The sequence below is a fragment of the Pelodiscus sinensis genome, chromosome 19, assembly GCF_052426305.1.
Source record: "Pelodiscus sinensis isolate ZL-2025 chromosome 19, ASM5242630v1, whole genome shotgun sequence".
Lineage (NCBI taxonomy): Eukaryota > Metazoa > Chordata > Testudines > Trionychidae > Pelodiscus > Pelodiscus sinensis.
In genome coordinates this window covers 28534599-28559583 of record NC_143070.1, presented here as the reverse complement: position 1 = coordinate 28559583, position 24985 = coordinate 28534599, and the positions used below count along the sequence as shown (strand labels likewise).

The window sequence follows — 24985 nt, the reverse complement described above, 5'->3', positions numbered from 1 at the left end:
TTCCCACAGCCCAGCCCCTGCCCCCGTTTCTGCCAGTGCAATGCTTGTTTTAACTGCACGGACACCCCAGGGAGCCAGCTGGCTGCTGGCCCCACATGTGCCAGTGCCCAGAGAGACATGAGCTGGCATCCGCATGGGTGGTGAATTATATGGGCTCGTGGTGCCCGTGCTCCAGCAATATTTGGAGCCGGGGGCCCCGCTCCTCCAATATTTGGAGCTGGGTCTCTCCCCTGGCTCTGAATATTGCTCCTCCCCCCCAGCCCCAGAGCATCCCAGGAGGAGACTTGTAACAGGGCGCCCACAGCCCCAATGTGATGGAGCACACGGGCTCCGCCACTGGTCACGCCATGGCAAGCTGTCGCGGCAGGCTGGCCCCGCCCCTGCACCCTTGCAGCACATGCTCAGGCCATGCCGGGTATTTAAAATGCCGGCGACATGGCAGTCAAGGGCAAGGGAGTCCACCCAGGCCTGGGCCCGTGGGGTGAGCTCAGGGAAGTGCCCACTCTCCTGCAAGGACCTAGCAGGCAACCCTGCCAAGTGGACACCTAGACTCTGCAGCCCTAGAAGAAACGGCCTATGTCCCCTTTAAGGCCGGGGGGCGGCAGGGCCTGATCGCAGACTCCAGCCCCGCTGCCCCGCAAACTGGAAGGCAGAAGGTAGGGGAGGGGGAAAAATAGGGGGAAGGGCTGGGAGAGGAAGGGGCTTGTGCTGAGGGGAAGGGGGCAGGTCAGGAGAAGAAAGGGGAAGGTACCAAGAGACAGGGTAGAGGAGAAACAAATGCCAGGGGGCCAAGTGCAGACAATGAGGGAAAGGGCAGGAGGGGAGGTGTCAGTGGGAGGGGAGACAGGGTGATGCTGGGAGAGGAGAGGGGAAGGGTATTGGGGGCTGGAGGGGGAGAGGGAGGTGCTGGGAGAAGGTTTGAAAGAGGGAGTGGGCATGAGGAAGGCGGGGATGGAGCAAGGCATGTGTGAGGGCACAGGGGAATGGGGGCAGAGGGTGGTAAGGGGGTGAGCATCAAGGAAAAATAGGACAAAGTGGGCACGGGCAGTGAGGGAAGGGGGAGGCACCAGGAGGGTGCAGGTGCCAGGGGATTTGGGGTGAAGCAGAAGGGCAGACACCTGCAGGGAGGGACCAGCACCATAGGAGAGAGGCAGGGCAGGTGTGTAGAGGGAGGTGGTAGGAGAGAGGACGAGGAGGGGTAGCTCACATGATCAGAGTGGGGCTACTGGAAGAGTGGGAACAGGGGGCAGAGAAGGGCTGGTGGAGGGGGGCAGGTCTCAAGAGGGCTGAGGGCAGTGAGAAGGGAAGGAGTCAGGACAGCAGAGGAGGATGAGGGGTTGGGGGGGGGGGGGCAGCAGGCACCAGGGGAGCTGATGGAGCAAGGGGAGGAGACATGGCAGCAGAGAGAAAAGGTAAAGGATTATAAAATATTTATTAATAACTTGGGTGCCACAGTGGCACATCCAAACAAGCCACATGACCTCAGTACTGGTGCACAACACAAAATTCATTCTGCTCATGGGAGGAAACTCTTAGACTATGTCTACACCGGAGGTTTCTTGTGCAATAACATCTTGCGCAAGGGTTCTTGTGCAAGAAGTCTTGAACAAGAACATATCCGCACTGCCATGTGTGAGCTGTGCTTTTGCACAAGAGCATCCATGGCAGTGTGGACGCTCTCTTATGCAAGAAAGCGAAGTCCATTTTAGCCATAGGGGTTTCTTGCGCAAGAAATCCCTGCCAAGCATCCACACTGTCCTATTGCGCAAGAGAGCTTACACCTGTTAGAAAAGAGCGTAGCTCTTGTGCAAGATGTCCTCTCTTACCACGCCGTACTGTAAATTTCCTTGCTCAAGAGCAAGCAGGCAGTGTGAATACTCTGTGGTTTCTTGCACAAGAAACGGCCAAAGCCTCCCCCCAGCAGGCTAGTCCTCAACAGGACGGGCACGTCTACACAGCACCCTCACCTTGAAGTGAGCTGTGCAGTGTGAGCGGCTGCCCAGAGCCCCCAGGGGAAGGTCTGTGGGGAGTTTCCAAGGCAACAACAACTACAAAGTTTCATAATCTACACTCATGTGACTGTGATTTATTCCTCCACTAGCAAGTGTCTCTGAAGGGATGAGAAATGCAGGGCCCAGGTGCAGGGAGCCGGGTCACATTCTCCTGCCTGAGTCTCAGTCCTGGCTGAAGCCTGGCGACAGAGAGAAGAGGCCAATGCAAACAGCCCCCTGGCAGCGAGGGAGTCAGTACGTGGGTGGGTGGAGCAGGGAGCGGGGGGCAGATCTGGGCTCTAACTCACTAGGGGTACGTCCCACAGCTCCAAATAAGCAATGAAATTGTGTAGCTTATTTTGCGTCTATTTTGAAATAGCTTATTTTGTAATTTGGCGCTGGCTACACAGCACTTACTGCGAAATAAATCGCAATTCCAAAACATCCCTCACTCCTCATGCCCTGAGGTTTACAGGAACATTGGAATAGCAAGCCAGTTATGGCTTGAAACAAAGAGCTTGCTCTTAGTACGTGTCAAAGGTTGTTGGCTTCAAGTCCCACCAGAGACACTTCAGCTGCTTTCTCATTTTGAGGGCACATTTTACAGACCAGGCAATCCTTAGGCTGATACCCAGGTGGGCTTGAGACCAGACAGTTCCCAGAAGACCCCAGTAAGGGTGGAGGGAAGGGCTGGTTCTTGGGTTGGGGTTGGGGGTTGTTCTGAAAGGCTGCAGGTACCGTTAGACCCTTTTGTCCCTCCCTGTCTCCTACTAGTGCTGAGCAACACTCAGGCTGTATCTACACTGCACTGCTCTTCTGGAAAAAGCTACGCAAATTTCAAAACCCAATTTGTGCAGCTTTTTCTTGGAAGAGGCTTTTCCAACATTTGGCCTGTGGACACTGGGCAAGTCACACAAGGGAGGCAGGAGGCAGAGCCAGCCCAATACACCAGCCTCCCAGGGAAGGGGAGGCCAAGCCCCAAGCAACTGCCTGGCCTGATTCATCTCCCTTTCCCAGGCTGGCACCCAGGGGCATTCTCAGCTGATGTCACCCCCTCTGTCACATGGAGTTGGGCTCATCCCTGGCTGGTCAGCAGCAGCTGCAGTTACTTGGGCACCCAGGGGAAGCAACAATAAGGGAAGATACCATGTTTCTGCCTGGCTTTGAATTAGGGCCCTTTTGCATGTGAGGTAACTGTGCTAACCACTACACCACAGAAACAGGCTTCAGGGTGTGAAACTTGTCTGACTGTTCTGTTCCTGGCTCTTTCTAACACCCTGCTCTGCGGGGGAGGGAATGCACCTTGTGAACACTCCACCTCTTGTTCTCAGGGAAGCCACTAACCCGAGCTGCCAGCTCCTCATTTCCTCACCAGCCCCTTGAGATTTGGAGCTCAAAGCTGGAGCTGCTGTGGCAGGAGGTGAAGCTACAGAAGCTGACGGGGGACAATCAGCGGGCGGAGGGTTATTTTTTCTCCCCCCTGGGCTGATGTGGCTAGAACTGAGGAGAAGAAAATCCTCTTCCCTTCTCCTCAGAAGATGGAAATTGCAGTTGGTTCTCTCTCGGGTTCTACTAAAGCTGGACCCCAGGACTGGACTTTTTCTTTCTAAAACCCTGGTGAACGCTGAGCGCGAATTGTTTGCAAACTGAGAATGTGAGTTAAAGAAGGGCATCACCCAGCATGGGGCTTGAACCCATGACTCTGAGATTAAAAGTTTCATGCTCTACCAACTGAGTTAGCCAGGCTGTACACTATTGCCTACCCCATGACAGGGCCATCTCTCCAGTGACAGGAGAAGAGTTCCAGGTTCAGGATTTTTTTTAGCACTGCAGGAAGGGGAGATGGAGGAAAATCAAACCCCTTTAGAAGCTTTGTTCTCAGGGCACCAAGTGAGACAGGAGGGATGTAACCTGAGAAACCTGTCCCCCCCCCCCCAGAAGGGGCATTTGGGTGCACCCAGGTGCATCAAGAATTCAGTCCCTCAGGCGAGTGCATTGGGGACAACGTGTGAGCCCTTCCATGAGCATTTTCTGCTCCCACTGGGGAAGGCAGCTGGGCAGGACCAGCCTGCAGCCCACGTCCCTTTCAGCCCCAGGTGCAGGAGGTAACAGAGAGGGGAGGAAAGTCCATGGCCAGAGCCTTCTCCCAGCAGTCTGGCCCTGCGCAGAGTCTGTGCATGATGGAGCCTCTCCCAGCAGGGCGATGGCCTGTTCTCTGCAAAGTGCTCAGCTGGTTCAGTTTTTTGCAGGAAGGAGTGGGATCCATGAGCCCTGCTCCTCACCGACAGGAGTGTCCTCTTCCCTCCTTTTCACACAGGGTATGTCCACACTGCTCTCCTCTACCACTCTACCACTGAGCTACACCCCTATTTCCCTCAAGTCTTGGGAAATTACTCTCTGGCAGTACTGTCTGCAGGAGCAGGTGGTGCCATGCACACATGGCGGGGGGAGGACGGCCCTTTATGGGGTTGGTCATCTGTGGTGTCCCCCAACTTACGATCAGCATGACGCTTCACGATAGCGCATCATCCCCTGTGCTCCTGCCTCCCTGCCCTGTGTGTGTTGCCACCTCACAGCACTCACCTGATGTTCCCGCCCGCGTGCCCGTAGATGTCTGGGAGGTCTCCTGCATCTGGGGGACCAGTTCCAGGGTGAGGGTCACAACGTTCCTGGAATCCTCATCCTGGAAATGCTGGTCAGCAGGGTTGTTGTCCTGAAGCTGCAGCTGCTACTGCCCAGGTGTCTCCATCCCAGACTCCAGAACCATGGCAGGAAACAGGCACAGGCATTGGTGGTATAGTGGTGAGCATAGCTATCGTCTAAGCAGTTGATGTGGGTTTAATTCCCAACCAATGCAAAGGGCAGAAGGAGCAATGAAGCTCCTTACAAAGGTTTTACTTTAACTCCCAAAAATGGGCACAAGTGGGTCCCACAGCTGGGAGCTGCTTTTCCAATAGGCAGGAAGTGCTTGATCACAGCCAAATGGTGGAGAAGCTACACTTGAACACCTGAAACATGAGAACAGCTCTTGGCCATGGGCCATGCAGAATGTCTGGCAGCCCCTTTGCTGCTCTTGAACTTGAGCCAAGAAGCTGTACCCGCCCCCTCCCAGAAACTTCTGTAACTCCTCTGCCATCCAATTCCTCCCCAGTTTCTTCCTGACACCTGCCCCCCCCCCCCCAGCTGAGTACTTTCTAGGTGGGAGCTTCTAGGAACAGGCATTCCTGGCCACAGGGTGGGTCTGGGTCCTCTCAGCCTTTGGATCCATGTGCGAAGTGATCCCAGGGGGACCATCTCCTGGAGTTTCTCCTTGTCCCATGGATCTCAGGGCAGGGGGACCCAGGGCCGGGGTCTGTATGCTGCCAACGGGTGTAACACATGCCAACATTTCTCCTTCCTCTGCCGGAGAGGGAGCCAGATAGTTCCCATGAGACCACATACAGATGGGCAGGGCCTGGAGAGGTGAAGCCACTGAATGGAAAAAGCAAGGAGAGCAGAGTGTCAGCTATCAGCTAAGAAACTCAAACATGGGGCAGTGTGATGGTCCCATGGTGGAAGGAGCAGGACTTTGATTTCTGCAGTCTGAGTTCAAATCTCAGTGGGGCCTGCTAGTGAGGTGTTGGTTTGTGCAAATCTGTGAGAGTGAATCTCCTTGCCCCTCTCCTTCAAGTCCACATTGTGTGTCTTTACTTTTTCAATCTAAGGACTTTGAAAAAACTGTTTCCAAAAGCAGCTCCAGTGGCACAATGGGTCGGCCTGCAGTACTTATAAGACAGCGCACCCAGGAGACCTACTGAGGTTGTGAATTCAAACCTCATATGCAGCGGTGGTTTTCAGTCCCAGCTGGGCTGTCTTCTTGCATTGAACCCTGGGGGTGCTGGGATTTCACCCCAGAGGACAGGAGCAGTGAAAATTCCCCCTTCACATGCTATGGCCTCCAGGAGCGGCCGGAGGCCGGCTGCAGTAGCTGGCGCCCTGGGCAGGGCAGTGCAATTGGTGCCCCTGCCTGCACAGCTGTCAATGCCCATGATGTCATCATTGGGTGCCCTGGTTAGTGGTGCCCTAGGCAGCTGCCTAGCTCCCCTAGGCCCACAGGCCACTGGTGATGGCTTCATCAGAGCGATTGGTGGGTGGCCATGATGTGAGGCCAACTGGCACAGAGAGGTTTGGACCCTTGACCCTCTTTCTGCTGGGTCCTTCTTGTCCATCTTCTCTCCCCCCCCCCCCCCCCACCCATCAGCAGCCACCGTCCCTTTCAGCCTCTGGGTCACCTCATGAAAAGAGGCAGGAAATGGGACAAAGTCAGGAGACAAGCAACAAACCCCCAAACTTCCCCTGTGTTCTGAGAGCCCAGTTCGCTGAGAGCCCCCCTGCCTGAGAGCCCAGAGCCCTCCCTTGGGCTGCCTCAAGAACAAAAGCTTTTGTTAATGTCTGGGCTTGAACCAGGGACCTTTACAGCTTCAGTCTAATGCGCTCCCAACTGACCTACTTTGGCACCTGAAGTACCTGCCTTCCACCCCTTGCCCTTGCCCTTCTCTCCCAGTATGTCTCCACTGCATGTTTCACTTGCACAAAAACCTCCCCCCTGTGCGTGGCTGGCAGTGGTTGCTAGATGGATCCATTCACATGTAGCTTCACTGAAACCCCCTTGTTTTTGCCTTGAGCCTCCCCCAGCCCAAAGGCTGGTGCCCAATAGAACAGTCCCTGTAAGAAATGTGTCACTTTCACCCCTGGGAGCAGCTCAGCCATGCAAAGGGGCTGCCTGGGGCAGGACATTAGCCCTGGAGGGCAGGGGTGGGTGTGGCAGTGACATCACAAGGGCCTTTTGCAGCCCCTCAGCTTATTGGCTAATGGAGGTTGGGAGGTGATGACCTCACAGAGAGTCCATGACAACGGCCAGGTGGGACAGGCTGCAGGGCAGGGGCCATCTCAGAGACCCCCGATTGCTTTGATGCAGGGAGTCTCTTTGAGATCTGTTTCTGAGGCCAGAGAGAGAATGGGAGTCCAAAGAATGAGTGTGAGAAGGAGCCTTCTTCTCTCCCACCAGCTAAATGACCTAGAAGGCAGAGAGGTGGGAGAAGGACCCAGAGTTAATCTCTTGGGTCACAGCTGCTGTAACAATGAGGTAAGATGAATGAGTGGGCAGTTGTCATGTGAAGAGTGAGGCTGGTTTCACTGACTGGGAATTGAACCCAGACTTCAGTAGTGAAAGCACCAAATCTTACCCACTAGACCATGAGGGACACATGAATGCAGTTCTTTCTTTACCTACATTAACCTTTCACAGGTCACTTTCTGTCCCCTTCAGGACAGGGGTCCATTTTCCATTGGCCATAGGGGACAAGAACAGAAACCAAACAGAACATCAAAACAGCCAGACGGGGCCATGCCAGTTGCCCAACTAGCCCAGGATCCTGTCTCATGACAGCAGCCAATTTCATTGCCTAGTGGGAATCCTCAGGACAGACAGTTATTAAGTGATCCCTCCCATCGCCCATTCTTAGCTTCTAGAATACACCAGCTAGGGACACCTGCCCTGTCCATCCTGGTTAAATGCCACTGATTGACCTTTCCTGCATTAAATTATCCAGTTCTGTTTTGGACCTTCTTGTAGATTTCACCTTCACAGCATCCACTGGCAAGGAATTCCACTGGGTGCAAAAATGCTTCCTTTTGGTTTATTTTTAATTTGGTTACTTACCAGTTTCATTCTCTCACCCGGGATCTTCAGTAGGAGAAAAAAAAATCTTATTGTTTAGGCAACATGCACTGCACTGCAGAAAGCAGCCCCCTGCCTTTTGGGAAGAGACCCCTGAAAGCACTTAGCCCTCTGGCTCACTAAACAGCTTAGCCCTGTGGCAGCTAAACAGGTTAGGCTGAGAGTGGAGGAGGCAGGTCTGGGGCTGAGACTTCTCAGTGATGCCTTGCCTGAGACCAGATTGCGGTGGCCAAACAGTCCAGGGCCCACCCAGAAGTGTCACTGCTGTGGCTGTGCACCTTCGGGGCAGTGTGGCTGTGGCCTTTGCTGCAAGGGGACACAAAGACTCAGCATGTTCTGCCTCATGCCCAGACCCCAGCCACCCCATTCCCCTCACTTTCTTCCCAACCAGCCCCTCCAGCTTGCTTGCACACCCCCCTTTTTCCTGCTCCCTCAATCCTGGCCAGACACCCCACCCTGCTCCTGCATCCACGTTCCTTCTGCTCCCTTTCTCCTGGCCACACACGGCTCCTTGGCGCTTCTCAAGCCAGAGCCTGCAAGGAGCCACCAGGCAGGAACCAGCCCTTGGAGCTCAGCTTGCACCCGATCTGGTAGTTTCCCACCACATCTCGCCTGAGAAGAGGTGACTTGTTCTCCTTCCTTCTGACCTTACAACTCCGTTCCCTTCAAAGGTCTCCGCTGCCTCAGGACCCGCCTCCTCAGGGCGCTGCCCCTCTGCCCCTGGGCTGGGAGTGGGAGACTCCACAGTCTTTGCACTTGGGCTGAGAAGTCTCACGGGGACTCGTCTGTTGATGGGTTAGTCAGCCCAATGGCCAGCCGGATCCATTCCGTAGCGCTGCCCGAGAGGAGCTTTACAAGTGCCCAGTGTATTTTCTGGGGCTCTGTGTAGGGGTTTGGGCTGGGCAATCTTTTCCACGGGAAATGCCTCTTCTTTGGAACAGCAGCTCCCAGGAGTTCATAGAACCTCTTCTTCTCAGCTTGGGAAAGGGATGACTCAGGGGCGACGGGGCAGAGTTTAGTGTAATGATGCAGTTTCTTTTCAGCTCCCTGCAAACTGCCTCCCAGCTGTGGGTGAGGCTGAGTGTGTGTGAAACCAGCTGCACTTGGGATGATTTTGTTAATTGTTTAAAAAGCCTCACCCACTTCTTCTGCCTGGGGAGGTATCTGTAATAGATGCCTAGTGTGATATCACTGTTGGGTTTTACCCCTTGTAACCTCATCCAGAGACTCCTGACAAGTCTGTCTCCTGTGTCCATCTCCGCCTCAGTTCAAGTGTTCGCACGTTTCATATCTAAGGAAACTCCTCCTCCCTTTTTCCCTGCCAGCCCTTCCCGAGCAATCTGTACCCTTCTGTGCCAATATTCCAGTCGTGTATTATCCCACCACATCCCTGTGATACCAACTTCTTCCTGCTTATTACCCATAGTCCTGTGTGTCTATACCAGCATCTAAGACACAGATTAGATTTTGCTTCCCAGTGGTCCCGCTTCCTCCTTTATCTCTGCGGTTATAGCCCCTGCTCCCTCCCATTTCTGGCCCATCTCCCAGGTGTCCTTGTTGTTCACTTACCTGTGGGCTTTGGGCACTTGTCCCCGTCAAACCTAGTTTAAAGTCTCCTCACTAGGTGAGCCAGTCTGCACCCAAATACTCTTCCCTTCCTCCACAGGTGAGCCCCACCCCTGCTGAGCAGCCCTTCCTGCCACAGCATCCCATAGGCAAGGAAGCCAAAGCCCCCTGCCCACTGAGCTGTAGCTTTCTGTGCCCAGGGAGCCAGACACCGCCAGGGCTGGAGGGAAATGGGGAATGGCTGCACTTTGGGAGGCAAAGGTATTGTCTGGAAACATAAAGAGCCATTTTAAAGAGACTTTGGAGGCAGGCACCATGGCTTAGTTGGCTAAAGCGTCTGCCTTATAAACAGAAGAGCCTGGGTTTGACTCCCAGTGGTACCTTGTTGCAGCCTTTGTTCACCTTTTCCTATGTCCTTGTGGACACAGAAGAGGCCTCCTCAGGCCACCCATGGAACTGCTGGTTCAGGAAAAGGCTGATTGGGGAGGAGTGTTGGGAAGAAGGAAACCACAAGCCTGGAGTGGGTGCAGAGGCTGCTGTGACTGGCACTGGCAAGGCAGGGCTCTGACTGCAATTGCTGGGACAGGAGAGCCAGCACCACACAGCCTTGTGATTCCCTGGGGCTGTCATCACCTAGAGAGCCTGGGGGTGCAACCTCTGCAGCTCCTGCAGCCATGGAGAGTCAGGGTCTGTGGGCATCAGGTGCTTCTCACCTTTGGGGGAGAAACCTCTTGGGACTTGTGGTTTCCTTCTTCCGCATACACCTCCCCACTCAGCCTTTTCCTGAACCAGCAGTTCCATGAGAGGCCAGGAGAGGCCTCTTTTGTGTCCCAGAAGGGCATCAGTAAATGTTATCAAAGGCCCCAACGGAGCACCACCAGTAATTGAACCCAAGATCCCCTGTTTACTAGGCAAATGCTTTAGCCAGCTAAGCCATGGTGCCCTATTTTGATCCATCTGTCAACTGTTCTACTGTATGGTCCCAGACAACACCATTGCATGGCAAAGTTCGGCCAGTCCCCATTTCATTCCTGCCTTCTCACCCTGGCAGTGTCTGGCTCCCTGGGCACAGGAGGCTACAGCTCAGTGGGCAGAGGCTCTAACATGCACATCTCCCTCAGCCGCTGGGACTGTAGAGTTGCCTTTGAGGTTCTGCTGGGTTGTGGGAGGAAGAAATGGGACAAACTTTGATTCTCTGGCTTGTAAACCCCTTGGCCTCAGGGGTTAGGTTGGAGTCCCCAGGTGGGGGCCCGGCCTCCTTCAGTTTGGTCCCTTCCTGAGGGCACAGAACTGACAACAGAGAATTCCTTTGCCCCGCAGCAATCTCTGTTGGCCAAAGGGTTAGCAACCGAATATTTGCCCAAGTTTAAGTGCAGCAGCAGAAGATGGTGTTAAGTGTGTTTCTGTGGTGTAGTGGTTATCACATTTGCTTAACATGGAAAAGGTCCCTGGTTTAAAGCCAGGCAGAAACAGGTGAAAACACAGGGTCTTCTCCTATTGTGGGTCCACTGGATGCCCACAAGGAAGTTTCAGGGCCTGCCCTCTGGTGCAGGGATGGGTGGCCTGTGTGCTGGCTTTCAGGAGCATGTGGGAGACAGCTAAACAGGTTAGGCTGAGACTGGAGGAGGCAGGGCTGGGGCTGAGACTTCTCAGCAGTGCTTTGCCTGGGACCAAGTGGTTGCAGCAGCATGGTCCAGGGCCCTCTATGGAAGTGCCACTGGTGCAGCTGTTGCCTTTGCTGTAAGGGGACACAAAGCCATATAGGCTGTGTCTGCACTGGCACCATCAGCCCCACTGCTGGTAACTCTCAGAGGGCCCATATTGCCCTAGAAAGGGGTGTGGCCAAAGCACAGACCTTGCTGTGAGCAGGATTTGAACCTACACAGGGAAACCCTATTGGATTTCTAGCCCAACATCTTAACCACTCGGCCATCACAGATCTGGGTAAGAAAACTGGTGAATAATCCCAATGTGCAGGCTTAACGTCACCTGCCACAGAATTCACACAGCAAACCATTGCAACAGCTGTGCACAGGAGTCCTGGCTGTTCCCGTCTTACGCTGCCTTGGAGGTGAGTTCTGCTTCAAGGTCTTCTCTCCTCCTTCTTGGTCTTCCTTTCCCTTTTCCTTCCTCTTCTCTTCTCCCCTTTTCCTTCTTCTTGCTGGTCTCCTTCTTGGACCCCAGTTTATATAGAGAAACTCAATACTGCTTAGTTCTTCCTTAACCAATTATTTTAGTAAAATGTCACTCACCAATCAGAACATACTGTAACAGAATTACCTAACCAATCATACCACACTGCCTTAGTTGATTTACACCACACAAAGTCAATCACACAGCAGACAGAAACAGATCCAAACCAGACTATCACACAGACAAACAACAGGAAAGTGAGGCCAAGAAGCATAAAATGCCAATTGCACAACCACAACTATTGGTAAGCAGTCTTTTGCCAGACAAAATGCTGTTAATTGAGTTTTCTCTACCCACCTTGAGATCTGCTTCTTCCCTGGTGACAGTGGGTGTCACTAGGATAAGACCCCTTCTCACAGCCTAGTGTGACACTATTTCAATGTCATTTAGATGGAATGTGAGCATGTGACTCCAGGCTTTACAGCTAATTGCTGCTGCTCTTCAGTGTGGCTGCAGAAAAAAGCTTCAGTTTAGACCCGTGGTCACCAACCCGTCAATCGCGATCGACTGGTCAATCACAAGGCCTCAACCAGTTGATCGCGAGGTGTTTGGGCACCCCTACCCCCATTTTCCCCCCACCCCTGAGAAGCCTCACTACTTACCTCTAGTGTAGTGCTGGCTTCACGTGGAGTGGATGGAAGTCCTGTCTGAAGCCCACGTCACTTCCGGGGGTTCCAGAAGTGCACGGGCTGCTCCCCTCCCACAGCTCTGTTGTGTGCTGGGGGAGGGGGCGTCGGCCCTGGAGGAGGAGTGCGGCAGTTTCCCTGTGCCGCTAGCGCTGGAGGGGTGAGTAGAGCGCAGGGGTTGCCTCGGGGCAGGCACCCATGGGGGTTGGGTTGGCCAGACTGGGCCGCACCATGCTGTGGGAAGAGGGTTTGGCCCTGAGGCAAGCGCCCGCGGAGGTTGTTCGTGCTGTGGGAGGGGGTTGGCCATGCCGCACCATGCCATGGGAGAGGGGATTTGGCTCCAGGTCAGGCACACATGGGGTTTCCCTGCACCACAGGGGAGGGGGGGGAGTCGGGCCCGGAGGAGGCACATGCTGACTTCCCTTGGGGCCGGGGGGGGGGGGGGGAGAATCCTAGGAGGAGGCAGATGCAGGGGACTGTGCTGACACTGGCCCCCCACCCCCTGTCCACACTACCCGCTCCCCAGACCCTATTCCCCTGTCCCAAGCCACAGAACTCTGTCCCCTCTCCCCTGTCCCCAGCTACAGAACTCTGTCCTCATTCCCGTCCCCACTCCTCAAACTCTGTCCCCACTGGCACCCTGTCCCCTGCTGCAGAACCCTGTCCTCTGCCCTCCCAGGACCCTGTTCCTTCTCCCCTGCCCCCCGCCGCAGAACTCTGTCCCCACAAAATGTATAATTATAAATGCTTCATTTTAGATTTAAATAGCATGAATAAAAAGACCATTTACTTCATAACTATAAACACCTGATTTTAATTTTATATATCGCATAATTTAAAAATAAACTTTATCAGAGTGTATCAGTGAGGGCTGGGGATAGCAAGTGATGGACAGGAGGAGAATAGAGAGGGCGGGGCTTCAAGGAAGGGGCGGGGCGGTAGATCTTCACCTGTTCTGTGATTTAAAAAGTGACCTTGGGTGTAAGAAGGTTGGAGACCACTGCTTTAGGCCTACTGAATAGTTACAGGGCTTCCAATTGTGTTACAGAAAAGCCTTATTGTTACATAAGACCTTTCCAGGCCAAGGACAGCAGGATCCAGAAGCACAGATGAAGGTAGGTAAGTACAACTGCAAAGGGACTCAACCCCTCAATCTTCTGACATGAAGCCAGACACCTTGCCCTTTAGGCCATGCAGTCTTGGGCTGCTCAGGATTGAATTTCTTGAAATGTGTAGGTAGGGAAAAGTCTCCCTAGTCCATCAGGTTTTATTATTTTCCTTGTTTGGGGGTTTAGAAATCACGTCTGAGCTGGTGAATTATTCTTATTGTGTGTAAGTAAGCATTGCAGCCCAGGGATTTTCCTGAGTCTATGTTACTTCATGGCTCTCTACCACCTAGGCTATCTCCATACTGCATCTCTCTTCCCCAAAAGCTTATGCAAATGAAGCACAGATTAGCATATTGCCATGCTAATTTGCATAATTAATTTAGGTCTGTTTTTGCACAAGAGGCTTTTGCACAAAAAGGAGCTGGGTAGACTGGGGCTCTTCCTGCCTCCTGCTTCCCCTGGCTGCAGCCTGGCCTTGGGCTCTTTCCTGACAGCCCCATGGGGCTAGGGGAAATGCAGGGGCCATTTCAGAGTCTGGTTGGGGGCGGCGACCTGTCCATGCCGTGATGGGGGAGGGGAGAGTGTCACACGGCTTCTTCTAGAGCTGGTATTTAAATAAAAGCAAAAAATAAACAAGCAGCTGGGATGGGGCAGCTGGAGGGAGCCGGGAGAGCAGAGGCAGCCTGAGAGCTGAGAGTCCCAGGGGCTCACCAAACACATCAGCTGTTTGTCCCATGCTGCAAGGGGCAGCACTCAGGGCTCTGAACTTTGCAACCTGAATTCAACTGTTAGTGGGATTTTCCTAGGCTGGTTGTTGTGAAACCCTCCTGATTTACATTTCTTGTTCTCAGGCTGGTGAGAAGAGATTTTTGTGCCTTCTGCTGGGTGTCTAATGTCCACTGGCGCTCGGCCTCTCATCCAGCAGGCTCAGATGAGCTGGGGCCCTGGAACCTACCAGCCTGGCTAGAGATGCAGGGGGCTGACGTTGTGTTTTTGCTGCTTCCCCTGATGCCCTCAGGTCCAGTCCCAGCAGCTGCCAGGCTCTGCCTATTGCCCCCTGGCCTCTGCTAACCCACATGTTGGGTGTGGAGCTATTGCCTTGGGCGTAGGAACAGTCTGGGAGAGCGAGCAGCACAAGTGAGAGGCTGGACCAAGATTCACTCAAATGGTTTGGTTCTTTTGGGTCTGCCCCTTCTGCACCCCTAGAGACACTGAAACAAAAAAAGACCCAGGAGAAGAACCCAGCTATTTTATTTTTGCTGTGGCATAAATGGATCTAGCTCTGGGGTCCTTCTGCATGTGAAGCACCCCTCTGCTCCTGGGTTCTTCTGCCCCCCGCCTGCGATGCCATCCACTTGGGGGAGGACTTGCCCTGACACTTGTACACGGGCCAACATGGACAAACCAGTGGCCTCACTCAGGCATCCTTCACTAGCTCAGCTGGTAGAGTTGCAGACTGTAGTGCGTGTGTGGCAAGTAATCCTTTGGCTGCACTGCAATTGACAAAAAGATTATGGGTCTGAGCTGCTAATTGCATTTCTTGGGATTGAGACCCCTTGAAGGCTGGACTAAAATAAAGAAGGGCTGCACTTTGGAATTCAAAGGTGTTGTCTGGGACCATAAATTAGCACAGTTTTAAAGACACTTTTTTCAGAAGAGGCTTTTCTGACATTTGGCCCATCTACACAGGCCCAAATTTGGGGAAAACCTCCTCTTTCAGAAGAGCCCTTATTCCTACTAAAATGAGGAATACAGGCCTTCCAAAAAACACGCCCACTTTTTTGGAAACTGATCTCCATGGATGTGGCAGAGTTTTTTCAGAGATACAAAAGGTATCCTGGAAAAACTCAATATTTGGCATATAGCCAAGAAGGGTATCTGTAGTGGGGATGTTGCTACAAAGGGCACTGTGGCCTAGCTGGCTAAAGCAGCTGCCTTATAAACTGGTGATCCTGGGTTCACATCCCATTGGTGACTTGTTGTAGCCTTTGATCACATTTTCTTACGTCTTCCTGTGACAGAAAAGGCTTCCCCTGGCCACTGATCAAACTGCTGGTCCAGGAAAAGGCTGACTGGGGAGGAGTGTTGGGAAGAAGGAAACCACAAGCCTGGCATGGGTGCAGAGGCTGCTGTGACTGGCACTGGCAAGGCAGGGCTCTGACTGCAATTGCTGGGACAGGAGAGCCAGCGCCACACGCCCTTGTGATTCCCTGGGGTTTCCGTGCTCAGAGAGCCTGAGGGTGCAACCTCTGCAGCTCCTGCAGCCATGGAGAGTCAGGGTCTGTGGGCATCAGGTGCTTCTCACTTGTGGTTTCCTTCTTTCCAACTCTCTTCTCCAATCAGCCTTTTCCTGAACCAGCAGTTCTATGGGTGGCCAGGGGAGGCCTCTTCCGTGTCCCAGAAGCACATAGGAAAATGTAAGCAAAGGCTTCCAATAGGCATCACTGGGAGTTGAACCCAGGATCTTGTGCTTGCTAGACAATAGCTTGAGCCAGCTAAGCCATGGTGCTCTCTGCATGCAGCTTGGTGAAACTTTTCTACCCTATGGTTCCAGACAACACCTTTGACTCCCAGCATGCAGCCATTCCCCATTTCCTTCCAGCCCTGGCAGTGTCTGGCTCCCCAGGATAGGGCAAGGGGGCAGGGGGACGCTGGCTACATGTGGCTTGAGGATTTCACAAAAATCCCAGCCAGTCTGCTCTGTACCCTCTCAGTGGCAGCCCGTGAGCCTGGGGAAATAGGCAGTTGCCTAGAGCGCCACCAGCCCGTGTGCACGATGATGATGTCATGAGTGCCAGGGCGCCCTGTGATTACATCACAGCCGTACAGGCGCGGGTCAGCTGCCGCAGCCGGCCTCAGACCACTCCTGCACCCCCTAATGTCTGCTACAGCTGCTCCCAGACCAGATTGTGCTTTGCCGCCGGCATCACAAGGTACTGGGCAGTCAGGGCCAATCCCCCAGTGCAGCCTCTGTCCATGGCCACACAAGGGCTCCTTTGGGAAGTGGGGCAGGACAGTCAGGCTGGGGGTGAGAGGGGTGGGATAAAACAGCATCTATAAGAAAGTTAAGAGTGGAGGGCAGGAGGTAGGGCCTGGGGGCAGGAGCAGCGCTGGGCAAGTGGGCTCAGTTCAGTTTCTCCCCAACACAGATTCTGGCTCAGGGCGTCCCTTTCCTCTACCCCAGTCATCACTGGGCTGTGAAGCAGCCCAAGAGGGTTGTGGGTTGTGTAGCAGTGTGGGGCAAGTCTAAGCCACACCATTCAGTGTGAGCCAGGCCAGTCATTCATTCAAAGGTTGTGGGTTCAATTCTTGCCAGTGTCACTTTAGCTGTTTCTTCATTACCAGGGCAGCTTTTACAGAATCAGCAACCCCCTTGAACCATGGCCAAATGGGCCCAAGGCAAAGGAGGGGAGACAGCCCCACTTCCAGGAACTACAAGTCTCTGCACAGCAGAAGGAGGGAAGCAGCTGCCTCAGAAATGTTCTTGGCTGCTGGCCAGGAGTCACCCAGAAATGTTCTTGGCTGCTGGCCAGGAGTCACCCAGCCAGAGCCTGTCTTTGGCACCCCAGGCCCCCCCCCAGCACTGATGGGAAGAGCAAATACTTGGCCAATTTTATGACTACAGATGAGGCTGTTTTCCCTGACTGGGAATCAAAGCCCGGCCACAGCACGCACAGTGCTGACCCCTAGCCACTAACCCGCCAGGGAAACAAGAAGCACACTTACTTGCTCAGCTACACTCGCCCTTCGCAGGCCACTTTCTGTTCCCTTCAGAACGTGGGGCCATTCTCAGAGAAGGCGCGTGATGCCGGCGTATTTCTCTGTGCCTCCCCCACCCCCCCTTCCCCTGACCGCTCTTCTCACTTTCCTCTCCCCCTTCCCCTGCTGGTAACACAAACAGGACTTCTCCCTGTGCAAAGAACAAACTCTCTGGTTTTTATGTGGGGAATGTAGAACTGGGGAGGAGGATGGCAGAAAGGGGAAGAAGGGGGACGTGGGGCTCAGGGATGGTGCTGGGACTGGCGTCAGCCTTGGGTGGTCCCACTGCCTCGTGTGCAGGGGCCTCGGCAGCCATGGGGAGGCTCCAGGAGGAGAAGCCGCAGGAGCAGGGGCAAGGGCAGGTTCAGGAGGGACCTGAGCAGGAGCAGTTTGGGTTCGGGGAGGCTGCTGGGTCACTGAAGCAGGTGACCAGGCAGTTGGCAGCAGCTCTGTGTGCCAGGCACGTGCTCCAGGCCTTCTGGAAATATTGAGCCTCCCTCTGTGACTTGTGCTGAAGAGCCTTGGGCCAGCCACTGCAGCAGCAGGAATTTGGGCATCAGGCCACCCCATTGGGGACAATGGAGGGAGGAGAAAGATTTTCCTTCCTATTGGGGAAAGCAGGCCAGGGCAAGGCCCTTTTAGCCACTGGGTCTGTGCAGGCTCAAGCCTCCTCCTACCAGTTCTCTGGCCTGTTTCCTGAAAAGGTCTCAGCCTCTTGCCTGTCTCTACTTCCCTGTCCATAGCAGGCAGCTAAAGGAAGGGAAGTCACCAAACCAAACACCCCTGCGGCCAGCATGGGGCTTGAAACCATCACCTTGGCGTTATTAGCACCATGCTCTAACCAACTGAGCTAGCTGGCCAACAGACCTATAGCTCACCAGTGGCCCTTTGAGGAAAGGCGCCTTAGGCAGCTGCAGGGCCGTCTCTGCAGCTGCCAATGGCTCTTCTCTGACAGGGCCACTGGCGACTCACTGTGACGTGGGCTGGCTAGTCCAGCTGGTTTGAGGGTTGGTCAAGGTGGCTGGCGGCTGGCAGACCCAGAGCAAAGAGGCAGCCGGAATCTCTTGCTGCCAGCACCTTGCCTCCCAGCTTCTTCCCTGCCAGCAGAAGCAGAGTCCTGAGCGCTGCCCTTGACACCATGGGACCAACCACCCCTCACTCAACTGGGCCAAACTAGTGCCTTCCACCCACAGCCCCCTTCTTCTCCTGGGCTGCGAGGAGCATCACTGGGATACTCTCTCATATCCCAGCACAGGGCCATCTCTCCAGTGACAGGAGACAGGGCTGGTTTCAGGATTTCTTTTAGCGCAGCAGCAAGCAAGGGGAGATGGAGGAAAATCAACCCCATTTGCAAGCTTTGTGTGACAGGAGGGGTGTGATCTGGGGAGCCTGCCCCCCCAGAAGGGGAATTTGGGTGCACCCAGGGGCAGCAAGAATTCAGGCCCTCAGGCCAGTGCATTGGGGACAATGTGTGAGCCCTTCCATGAGCATTTTCTGCTCCCACTGGGGAAGGCAGCTGGGCAGGACCAGCCTGCAGCCCACGTCCCTTTCAGCCCCAGGTGCAGGAGGTAACAGAGAGGGGAGGAAAGACCATGGCCAGAGCCTCCTCCCAGCAGTCTGGCCCTGCGCAGAGTCTGTGCATGATGGAGCCTTTCCCAGCAGGGCGATGGCCTGTTCTCTGCAAAGTGCTCAGCTGTTTCTGTTTCATTTTTTTGCAGGCCCATTGTATGTGTCCCTGGTGGCTTCATTTACAGTTTCCAATCTTTACATTTGCATCCCTTTTTGGAAAGAGGGTACAAGTGTAAACATACCCCTATAAACATACCTAGCTAGAGTTGGCCTCTGTCATATGAGCCTGGTTGTGTCCCTACTGCAGGAACCCAAAGGGAGCAAAGAGCAGAAGTCCTGGAAACTGGTGGGTACCCTCTGGATTTGATTTAGTGAGTCTTAGTTGGACTTGCTAAATCAAGCTCCAGAAGATTGATTGTGGCCATTCCTCCCCCACTGGGTGTGATTCTTGTTCTTCTACCCAGCATAGCCCAGGTAGACCAAGGACCTTCAGATCACACCCCTGCTCAATTGATGGGAATAGAAATGAGACACACAGCAGATTTGAACTTGTTTCAGTTGAGATGGGTTTGCCTGGTTTATGTGCATTGACACAGGAATGGTTTGTAGTAATTTTAGGAATCTTTGCACAGCAGAAATGCAGAGTGAGATGCAACAATTTCAATGAAGTTGATCAACCTTTCAGAGGGCACTTAGAGTTGAACCAGGGACCACTTTGCCTGCAGTCAAACACTACACCACTGATCTACACCCCCATTACACTTGCTTGCTTGCATCCAGTGTTAGGAAATTAGCTGTTGGCAGCACTGTCTGCAGGAGCAGGTGGTGCCTTGCACACATGGTGGGTGGGGTGGGGTGGGGTGGGAGGGGGTGGGGGGGGAACGGCCCTCTATGGGGTCAGGCATGTGTGGTGTCCTCCAACCTATGATCAGCATTATGCTTCATGATAGCGCATCATCCCCTGTGCTCCCGCCTGCCCTGTGTGTGTTGCAACCTCACAGCACTCACCTGATGTTCCCTCCCTGGTGCCAAAAGATATTTGGGAGGCCTCCTGCATCTGGGGGACCGGTTCCAGGGTGAGGGTCACAACGTTCCTGGAATCCTCCTTCTCCTCATCCTGGAGCTGCTGGTCAGCATGGTTGTCGTCCTGAAGCTGCAGCTGCTGCCCAGGTGTCTCCATCCCAAACTCCACAACTGTACCTGGAGACAGGGGTTCCCCAACCCCCAGGACTTGGTCCAGTTCCTTACAGTATGCACAGTGCTAAGGTGCTTCCCCAGAGCGGGAGCTGCACTCATGGGTCCGAACATACCCCTGCCACAATTCCTTTACCTTGGCTCTGACTTGGTCTAGGGTGGGGGGAAGTGGCCTTTCTTTGCAAGGCCATCAGCCATTCAGCCATAAATATCTGCATTCCTCCGCATGGACTGCAGGGCCTGCAGAGACTCCTCCTTGGACCACAGCTTTATCTCTGGCCCAGACCATGAGAGTGCCCGGCACTTGCTGCCACTTGCTTGGTCCTGTGATGTGTCTATGGAAGGGCCAGAGGGGTCTCTGGGGGCTTGTGCCTGTGACATGGCTCTCCAAGAGGGTGGAAGCGCTCGATCTTAGCCGACTGGATAGTGAAATTATACTAAAATAATTGGTTAAGGTAGAACTAAGCGGTACTTGAATTTCTCTTTATAAACTGGGGTCCAAGAAGGAGACCAGCAAGAAGAAGAAAAGGGGAAAAGAGAAGAGGAAGGAAAAGGGAAAGGAAGACCAAGAAGGAGGAGGGAAGACCTTGAAGCAGAACTCACCTCCAAGGCAGCCTAAGACCAGAACTGCCAGGACTCCTCTGCACAGCTGTTGCAATAGTTTGCTGTATGAACTCTGTGGCAGGTGACATTAGGGCTGTGCACTGGCATTATTTACCAGTTTCCCTGTCTTTACTATTCCCAGAGCTGTGATGGCCGAGTGGTTAAGGCGTTGGACTTGAAATCCAATAGAGTTTCCCTGTGCAGGTTCAAATCCTGCTCACAGCGAGGTCTGTGTTTTGCCCACACCTCTTCCTCAGGCAGCAAAGGCCTCTGTGAGTTACCAGCAGTGGGGCTGTTACTGTTGGCATCAGGACTGGATTAAGGGGTGAGCTGGTGAGCTAGTGGGGCAGCTGCCAGCAGGCACTGCGTGCCTTGCTCCTGGCAGACTACAGCAGCTGCCCTGGGACTGGAGCTGCATTAACCTCCACAGCACCTGTCAGCAGTGCCCGTCCCCATGCAGCTGTGGGGCTCTGCATGGCCTGCCCCAGGGGACCCTGGGTTGCACGCCAGTGGTGGTGGCAGGGCCAGGCTGGGCAGCACAAGAGCATCCTGCTACCACAAGCTCCACGCATGGAGTGGGAGGGGCTGTATATGCACTGTGCACCCAGGGTGGAGCCGCACATGCACCGTGAGCCGGGGGCAGTGCCACATACCCGGAGCACTAGAATGGCTCAGGCTGGCTGTGGTCAGGATCTAACTAATTGCACCATCAGGCCATGTCTTCACTCAGGTGGAGATTTCTGCTGCAATCCATCTCCCAGAGTTTGATTTAGCAAGTCTAGATAAGACTCTCTAAATCAAACCCAGAGGGCACCTGCACCAATACACACTGCGCCTGCTCTTTGCTGCCATCCTCCTTCCACTGTTAGGACACCAGCAAACAGTAAAACCTACTCCAGATATGTGTTGGGATATGGTGGAAAGAAGAGACACATTGGCCTCACCACAAGGCACCACTGGGAGTTGAAACCAGGATCTTCTATTTACAAGGCAGGTGCTTTAGCCAACTAAGCCATGGTGCCCTCCTTGAAAGCAGCCCTCAAACTGTTCTACTTTATGGTTCCAGAGAACATGTTCCCATTCCAAAGTGCAGCCATTCACCGTTCCCCTCCAGCTCTTGCCATGACTCAAGGCCTGTGCAGCCCAAGACACTTGATTGGCAGTCGGAACCCAAAACCGTTTTGTCAATTGTAGCATCGGGCTTTGAGGGGACAGACCCAAAGCAGCCGCCTGGTCCTTTGAGCTGGAGTTGAATCAGCAACCTAAGGACACTTGCCAAGCACCGGCTACAGGCCTCTGCTCCACCAGCTGAGCTATGGAAGGTGCCTGGGGCAGGCTGCTTTGCCTATGTTTTGCCTATGTTGGAAGAGCAGGGAGAACAGCCCCTTCCTAGCCCCGCCTCCTCCCCCCAATGCCAGCCAGCCCCTTGCTCAAGGGCTTTGGAAAGGGGCCGCGCCAAAGTAGCTCCCCCCTTGCTCCCACTCAGCCTCTGCCAGAACTGCCCCTCCTCAGGCTCTGCCTTGTCACCTAACAGACCCTGCTCTGCTGCAGCCCCCTCTCTCCATCTGAGTCACTCCTGGAGCTGGTGGGACTAGACAGCTGCTGTCCTATGGGATGTGACACTTCTTGGGGAACCATCTCCCAGTTCCCATGGGCTTCCCAATCAACCCTCCGAAGGTCACAGTTCCATACCCCAGGTGGGACTTGAACCCACAACCCCTGGCTCAGGAAGCCAGTGCCTTGTCCATTAGGCCGCTGAGGCCAAACAAGAAATGAAGAGAAGGGACAAAAATTCTCTGTCCCAAAGGCTCACCCCTCACATTGGCTGGGCAGACACGTCCCTCCCCTCTACCCCAGCAGACACGTCTGCAGCCCCTGGCAGGGAGGCGGCTGGGCAGGTTGCTGGCAGAGCTGAGCCCGGGCTGGCAGCAGTGCAGGCTGGTCGGCCACAGCCCTGGGAGAGCAGCTGAGGGCTCGGCTGTGGGGTGACGGGCCCGTGTGCTCTGCTGCTCACTGACGAGCTGGCTGCCCAAGTGCCCACACAGACGCTTCTTCAATCCCCACCCCCCTCAGCCACCCACCCCCAGCCTCTTCCAGCACAGCCTGCCCCACCTCCCCCCACAGGGCTTCCACAGGGGCCTCTGTCCCAGGGGGAATGGGGAGCCCCTACCCCCGGCACCCACCCACCCTGCTGCTGCTCCCCCCAGAACAGAGGATTCCTCTGTCCCCCCTGACCCCGGCTGCTGGGTTCCCTCCTGTTTAGCTGCCTGGCCCCAGGTAAGGTCACATGAGACTGCTCATATCACCCCCCTCAGCACGGAGCCCTGGGCAGCTGCCCTGCTCGCTCAGGTCTCAGGCTGGCAGAGCCTGCAGGGATACTGGGTTTGAATGACAAGGTGTTGGAGCAGCTATTAAAAGGCTTCTTCCTTGGCAGGGGCATTGTGCTTGTGGATTGGCTGTTTTTTGGATGCCTGGTGCTTGCACATGCAGCTGGGCTTTAGCAAATCAGAATGATGCGAGTCGTGAGTAACCCAGCGCCTCTGGAAATGGGAGTGGAGTAAAAAGTACAATATTGTCTAAAAAAAATAAAATAATTTGAATAAAAATCAAAGTGTGACAAAAATAAATTACTCGAGTAAAGTACAAATACCCCAAAAAAGTCTTGAGTAGTGTAATCAAGTATTTCTACTTTATTACTTTCCACCTCTGCCCAGCAGGCAGGGGTTCTTGGCCCCTTGCTGGTCTGCGGACTTGCAGTTTATTACTACTGACTTAGAGGAGCCCCAGGAACTGCAGTTTCAGGAAGAAACAGCAGGGCTGTGTCTACTCTGGCACCCTTTTCCGGAAAAGGGATGCAGATGAGCCAAGTCAGAATTGCAAATGCAGCGGGAATTTAAATTTTCCAGATTTTAAGAGGAATAAGGTATCTTCTGGAAAAGGCTTTATTTTCCGAAAGATCCCGTCTAGACTGGCGCTTTTTTCCGGCAAAGCCCCGAGCCGGAAAAAAGCAGCAGCCATGGTCATGCAAATGCAGCAGGGAAAATTTAAATCCCCGCTGCATTTGCAATTCTGACTTGTCTCATCTGCATCCCTTTTCCGGAAAAGGGTGCCAGTGTAGACGTAGCCCAGGAGATTTTGATTGGCTGCCAGGTGCTCCACATGCTAATCAGGAGGCGTGTTTCTGTAATCAGGGACATGGAGCATATTCTAATATGCAGATTTCTAAACCTGGTGGAGTGTGTTTGAATGGGACAAGCACTTTGCTGAGATTATTTCGGTTCTTTAGTTTTCTAAGTGTTGTGTGAAAACATTCCTCATGAGGAGAAAGTGAATGCACATGAGTGTGGGTGTGTAGGGAAGCAGGTGCTAATAAGACTGTACTTTCAGGGATCATTTTTATAGTTGGTAACTAGAGAAATGTAGCTGAAAGTGGTTAGCCTCGCTATCCATGAAGATGAGTGATAGTGTTCTCTTCTGAGCATGAGGCAAGCAGACAGTGTTGCTCTAATGTCATTGCTGTCTGCTGTTGATGATTGTTCTTTCTTTCCTGTTGGGAAGCTGGAGGAAGAGAGCACAGGCTGAATGGTTAGCTACTGTCAAAAAGTTTAAAATTAATTTTGCAGTAGAGAGGAATGGGGATTTCACTTTATTGTTTTGTCTTGGTTTTTGTTTAATTCCTGGATTTACTTGTAGGCTACATTTACACTGGTATGACTTTGTGCAAATACTTTTAACGCAAAAATTTTTACATTAAAGCATTTGTTCAGGAGAGCACCTACACTGGCATGTGCTTTTGCGCAAAATCATTCGTGCCACTGTAGATGCTCTCTTGTTTAAGAAAGTTCTGATGGTCCGATGGCCATTTTAGCCATTGGGCTTTGTTGCGCAAGAAATTAATGTTGCTGTCTACACTGGCCCCCTTGCGCAAGAATACTTGACAAGAGGGCTTATCCGTGAGTGGGCGCGTCAGAGTATTTGTGCAAGAACCACTGATATTGTACGTTACAAACTCAATGTTCTTGCGCAAATACACGTGGCAAGTGTAGACATAGCCGAACTGCTCTGGTCTTGATCCTGATGTTTTCATTCTTTTATCTCACCTGCTGCTGGGTCTTTTTCCATGTGCTTCTCACACTGGATTTAGCCAGCCCCTTGGATCTGCCTTATGCCTTGTCTCCCATCTGTTCCCTAGTGGCCCTGTGGGAGGCAGAGACTAGTCGCAGCCCCGTGTTAATTATCCCTTGGGTTAGTGTCTTTCTCCCATAACGTGTAGCTAAGATATTTGTTAGTAACTGGCAGGCGCCGCGGGGGCTCACACCTGAACAGAGACACACGACCTCAATATTGGTGCACAAGACAAAACTCACCTGCTCCTGGAACAGGAACACTGACGAGCAGTGAGGCCCCTTCCTGGCAGCACCGAGCAGTGAGAGCTGAGTGAAGGGGGAGGCAGGAGCAGGGGGAGAAGGCTCCATGAGTGTGTGAGAGGGAGGCTCTGCCCTGGCCAGTGGGGAATCGTTGCCTCTCTGAGGGGCCCAGGCCTGGTGGGTCATTTCCCCAGGTTACTGAGTGGGGGCTGGAGCCAGTTCTGTCTCCTTCAACAACCAAACTGAACCAATGGATCTTGTGCTGACCTGACACTGCGCTGGGCTAGTG

The 24985-nt window shown here is 53.7% G+C and overlaps 1 protein-coding gene and 4 non-coding genes across 5 annotated transcripts in view; 4 read left to right on the top strand and 1 right to left on the bottom strand.

Annotated features, from left to right (window-relative positions):
* The window catches only part of LOC142821621 (zinc finger protein RFP-like), a 411497-nt gene that overhangs the window by 238417 nt on the left and 148095 nt on the right, over window positions 1-24985 (top strand). The window lies entirely within an intron of this gene.
* On the top strand, window positions 9586-9659 carry TRNAI-UAU (transfer RNA isoleucine (anticodon UAU)). Its single transcript has one exon. It is a non-coding gene; the product is annotated as a tRNA-Ile (tRNA).
* Window positions 20473-20554, top strand: TRNAS-AGA (transfer RNA serine (anticodon AGA)). Its single transcript has one exon. It is a non-coding gene; the product is annotated as a tRNA-Ser (tRNA).
* Window positions 22019-22091, bottom strand: TRNAR-CCG (transfer RNA arginine (anticodon CCG)). The gene has a single exon. It is a non-coding gene; the product is annotated as a tRNA-Arg (tRNA).
* Window positions 23701-23916, top strand: LOC142821711 (small nucleolar RNA U3). Its single transcript, XR_012898397.2, has one exon. It is a non-coding gene; the product is annotated as a small nucleolar RNA U3 (small nucleolar RNA).